Source organism: Sinocyclocheilus anshuiensis, unplaced genomic scaffold, assembly GCF_001515605.1.
Source record: "Sinocyclocheilus anshuiensis isolate Anshui unplaced genomic scaffold, SAMN03320099.WGS_v1.1 scaffold30, whole genome shotgun sequence".
In the NCBI taxonomy this organism is placed as follows: domain Eukaryota; kingdom Metazoa; phylum Chordata; class Actinopteri; order Cypriniformes; family Cyprinidae; genus Sinocyclocheilus; species Sinocyclocheilus anshuiensis.
This window is the reverse complement of record NW_015542336.1, coordinates 113,854-119,876: the sequence shown is the minus strand read 5'-3', so window position 1 is coordinate 119,876 and position 6,023 is coordinate 113,854.

The following is a 6,023-nucleotide window of genomic DNA, read 5'->3' as shown; positions in this document are numbered from 1 at the left end:
ACACACACACACACACACACACACACACACACACACACACACACACACACACACACACACACACACACCGGTACTGTATGTATTTAACTGTATGACTGTGTTCCTAAAAACTATTTTATCATTTTTTCCTTTTGAATGTGTTTACTCTAAAATGATGAATGTAATGTACAATATGACTTCATAACAACGGCTTCGTACTCATGTAGTCAATAAGAGAACAAACTGGATTTTATTTGGATGGTTTATTATCCAAACTGATACAAACAAATCATACATCTGTTTTCATGCAATTAGCAGATGCTTAAGAACATAAGCAATGAATCGCAAAGCCAAGTAAATGTTTATGAACAAATATGACACTCATCGGTGTGCTGGAGATCTCCCAAAATATACACAAGAAAATATATTTAAAAAAAAAAGACACTGCTAATGGTTTCAGTGAGATGATGAGAATCAGTTTCTGCATTGCTTTCTTTGTGAGGTTCTCTGAAGCCATCTTGAACTGCAGTTTTGATTTCTTGAGGTCTGTAGTTTGAAGTGAATATGAATACGAGCTGGATTCGCATCGAGAGCTCAACTGGTATGTTGGATTATTTACCCTCTGTATTAGTTCGCGTTACCCGTCAGACTTAAACAGGTTGTCCGGTTTTGGCGGTGACGAGGGCGGAGTCTCCCAATTCTGTGGCAGGAAGTGGCAGCCCGTGCTCTGCCCATCCATTACACAGGCTCCGCCCACAGGGTCCCTCGTTGATTGGCACTTCCTGTGCCTGGCCGTTGACGTGCGGCCAAGGTGACTGGGCTTCCTCTTCCTGTTCTGTGGTTGTCGGGGTGTGAGGTGTAGAGTCTTTTTCACCTGCGGGACAGATAAACAACACTGACTAGTTGAGCAAATGTTAGATGCTATATAATGCTAGTGGGTGACTACGTAAACAGTATTACTTTCATAAGTGCCATCTTTCAGTGTTATTTCTGAGTGGGATAAATGTTTGAAACATACTCCGCCTCACAGGAGAAAAACTGTTTTCTTATGAATCATGGTGCCATTATGATTCAGATTTCACACCTGATCTCACTGATGTCAGTGTGTAGTGAGATCACAGATGTCTTTAAGGGGCCGTTTAAAAAGCGAATGGAAAAACGCAAGGTTGCAAGATGCATTTTTAAGGGGGCGTTCATGCACTAGATAAACATTTTTGACCGTTGCGTTTGCGTCTCACGTCTTTTGTACCCAGATAGCACACGCACGTCTGCTATGTGGTATATCGTATAATAATAATAATATCTTATCAGTATTATTGTTAGTTTTTTCCCCCCCAATTTTTTACAGGAACACTGAATGACCAAAAACAGCACCACCACCAGTCCTAAGTTCATGGTTATATATATATATATATATATATATATATAAGTATAGTATTTCAGTCTGGCGAGTAAACAAAAAAATGTACTAGCCAATGGTGAATCAATTGCCAAGGTGTCCGTAGAGGGTTGAGATGTCTGTTAAAGATCTCTTCATCTGGAAAGCATCTGCTGTGTACAAACATCTAATAGACATCTTTAAGATGTCAGTTTTACATTAATTCTAAATCATAAACATCTTAAAGACATCTTCAAAACGTCTATTTGACATCTGATAGGAAACGTCCTGTAGACGTATTACAGATGAGCAAACACTCTAAAAAATACGTCTAGCAGATGTAAATGCAGACGTCAAATAGACTTCTCCGTGATGTACTTGTGCTATCAGGGAAGCTGGTTGGCTGGTTTTAGAGGGGTTTTGGCCACATCTTAAAACCAGCTAGCTGTTTTTTTTTCTTCAGCAGCGTGATTCAAAGACGAAATTCAGTTATAGCCTACATTTGTGAGTCACAAATTTGACCACATAACACCACTTAATCATCACAGTCATATACGGGTGCTGAACAGCAATAAACGCTAAACTTACTGACCTCTTGCTTAAGTCTGAAACCTCAGGGGTTAAATTTAGCACACAGGAGTGTCTGTGGGTTTTCCGCTGGTTTAAGACCTGCGTTCTGCGTCCTGAGGTAACGGATGCATGTGTGTGTGTGTGTGGAAAGGAGACATGAGACATGGGACCGTCCCTGAAGACCCCTCGCCACTCTCCTGACCCCAACGAGGAACAGAAACTCACTAAAGTGTGTGCGTGAGGTTTCGTTGGTTAGAAACTCATTAAACTTCTATGGCCGTTCACACAGAACGCGTTTTGCATTCCACCGCGCTGCCTTTCCTTTGATTTTTTTCTATATAAACATGTGCTAGACGAATGTCTTTGACCGTTGTGCTAGCATCTAGCGTGAGCGCCACGTTTTAACCCTCTGATGCATGAATGATTAATTCATAAAGTAATATATTTTTTTACATGTTTGTTTTTACTTTTAAACAAGTGAAAAATCATTCCCCAATTTTTTTTTGTCAATCTAATATATTTTGAGGAAGTTACATATATGTCCACTGTAGTGGACACCATGCATCAAATGTATAAAAAGTGAATCAATTGAACTAAATGTGTGGTCTTAAAAAAACAAGTTTTTAAAATATTTGCTACGTGAAAATAGTGATCCAACAATGAAAATGATTCAACAATTCGTCTCCTCCGCATCACCCTGGTGCCATTTTGGAGAGTATCAGCTGGATGTAAAGAGCGTATGCTATTCTGTGTTAGCTGCGTCACACAGTGATGCGGAGGAGACGAATTATTGAATAAAGTCGTTTTTTTTTTCTTTTGCACACAAAAAGTATTCGCGTAGCCTCGTATAATTGCGGATGAACCACTGATGTCACATTGATTATTTTACCGATCTCCTTGCTACGTCTTTGGACTTGGGAACATTTCAGTTGCGTTGCTGTCTATGCAGGGTCAGACAGCTCTCAGATTCCATCAGAAATATCTTAATTTGTGTTCCGAAGATGAACGAAGGTCTTACGGGTTTGAAACCACATGAGGGTGAGTAATTAATCACAGAAATTTCATTTTTGGGTGAACTATCCCTTTAAGTTATTAGTCTTCCCACAACATCTTCATTGATTTCTCTTGCAGTTACAGTCGTATATTTACATATATAATAACTGTATTTTACACAGCGGAATTATTGAAATTGTCAGCAAGCTATCTAGATATTGACTTAACATCTTCTAGCCTGTGTTTAGACTTTAGTAAGATTTCCCCAAGAAATAGACAAGAATGTACCTCCATTATTCATATTCTTTCCGACAACCTGCATTTAAACCCGACAAACTCATAATTGCAACTTCAGACGTGAAGGAGCTCTTTTAAGTCAAGTGGATCCTGATTGGCTGTCAGTGTTTTTATTGTTTAACAGCTGGAAAGTGAGTTATAGTTATATAGTCTCGTGCCATAATCGCTGGAAAGTCCATCTTACCTGTGAGCTGCGAGGTCCCGCTGTGGCGTCTGTAGATGATGAACCAAAGCAGCAGAACCAGAACCGACCCGCTCGCAACCAGCCCGACACAGATCCACACGCTAGGGCTGATGGTGGACCAGGACTCATCTGGACCTCTGGTGCTCAGCACCGGCGGAGGAACCGCTAGAGCAACGAAAGCATCCAACTCGACATAAAACACACCATCTTGCGCTGATCCAGCAGATCTGCTCATGCGACACTCACCTGATGGCATCAATCCCAGGGATTTGTGGGAGATGCAAAGCTTGAGCAGAGAGTCCCACTGAGAACCAGGAGCGCACGCTGTCCTCTCCATCACTACTGATAAAACTGATGAGAGTAAAGGCAGGGATGGAGAGATCACTTCTTCATTCGTGATATCGGAGAGAATGAATCACTGATCGAATCTCTAGAGCAGTGGTTCCCAACCCTGGTCCTGGAGGCACCCCAACACTGCATGTTTTGCATGTCTCCTTAATCAAACACACTTGATTCAGGTCATCAGCTCATTAGTAAAGACTCCAAGACCTGAAATTGGTGTGTCAAAGAAAGGAGACATGCAAAATGTGCAGTGTTGGGGTGCCTCCAGGACCAGGGTTGGGAACCACTGCTCTAGAGAGACAAAGACTGAAACAGCCGAGCAGAAGGAAACGGAACTTTATTTTTAACCACACATTGTTATATGCACTACTTTATTAAACGGATAACAAACCAAATAGAATCAGTGGTTCTAAAAAAAAAACATCTGTTTAATTGTCTGAATGTGATTCATCAGATCTGCAGGATCGTTTCTCACTATCGGCACTTTTGGTGATTTTTAGTGCATAGAAAGTTAGTTCTCACAAGATAATCACATTAACTATCAACATCATCCACTAACTAACCACATGTTGACTGTCTTCATCTAAAACACCACATCTGTTGATTTAGCATTTCGGTCTGTCAGATGCTTTGATTGTTGTGTGGGGTTGGGGGAAAAAATCATGCTGTGGTAAATCATAATTACTGTATGAGATTAGTTGTAATTATGAGATAAAAAGTTGAAATAGGCATAAAATGTCATAATTATGAGAACAATCGCAAAAGTCAAATTCGACAATGTCAATTATGAAAAAAGTTAAAATTATGACATACTAAATACATTACTGTTTTCATGATTGTAAATTGTGTTTGTGCATGTTTTGCTATAAATGATACTTGATGTAAAATGTTATTTCATGGCAATATATGTTGCTGTATAAACAACTTTGGACCCCATTGACTTTCATTGTATGGACCAAAATAAAAATAAAAAATCTGTTCTACGGAAGAAAGCCTTATACAAACAACATGAAGATGAATAATTGACTATACTCTGAAGTCCTTCAGTGTGTAAAACTGAAAAAAAAACTGTAAAACTGTCTTTAAATCAGCCTTTACAACACATGAACGCCATAATCAGACCTAAATGTTTAAAACCCAAAACTGAAACCGTATGATTTAAGGCAGAATAATGTTTAAGTGCAAAAATGAAACGTGAAAATGAAACTGCTGTGAGCTTGCATAGATAGACAAAATACATTCTACTCACTGATAGTTTCAGTAATTCATAAGAAACCAGGAGCAGATGATCTGATCTCCATCACGGCTGAGAAGAATAATGATTTCAGCATTTCAGTTCATTTGTGAGGAAAGAGAGAGAGAGAGAGAGAGAGAGAGAAGAAGAAACGGAGAGAAAGAGGAAACACCGTCAACAGTTGGAGAAATAATACAGCGGTTCTCAACCAGCCGGCCGCGACTTACAATGATAAAAGTAAAAGTAAGACAAAACAAGATTTAAGCTAAAACTGATAAAAAAAATCAAGATGTATATGAGGGAATATTCTCTCTCCCACTCTCCTTACCGTCAGTAACTTTAGTAACTCATGCATTTATTCTGGCAAACTGTTTACGGCAAAGCAAACTGTGGTACACGGTGTTTTTCCAGCACGATACATAGAAAGGAATTTAAAGTAAGAGCCGGTTTAAGAAGTAAGGGGGGGGGGGGGAAACAGTGAAAAAAAATTCTAAGTTAAAGTTCATGCAAACGGGTATTAATAGACAAGTTTTAGTCAAATATTTATTGTTTATAGGCGAAGAAACACTCTTCAGCAATAAAAAAACAAAGCACAATTGTTAATTTATCTAAAGTTATTTTTGCTTATTAGTATGGTTGAACTGGATCAGCAAAGGTCAGCAGCAAAGACATCAGTTAATAAAATAGGATTAGATACATTTGTGCTATTTAAAGGGATCATATGATGCTATTTTAAAGATCATTATATTGTGTATTTGGTGTAACAGAATATGTTGACATGCTTTAATGTTATTGGCCGAACACCACAAGCACGCGTCGGAAATGTAACGCCCCTTACCATAATCGCGAGCTTCATTGCATCTACTTCCGGAAGGCCAAATAAACTGCTTTTGCTCTTGCACTGAATCACACAGCGTCTCCGACATGGCTGCATCAACACGACTGCTGTTCCTGAAACCACGCCTTCTTTCTTTGCGTGCACATTTGGGCGGCATTATGCAAATATTCCCACATAGTGAGGTAGATATGTGGGGGCGTGTTAGAAC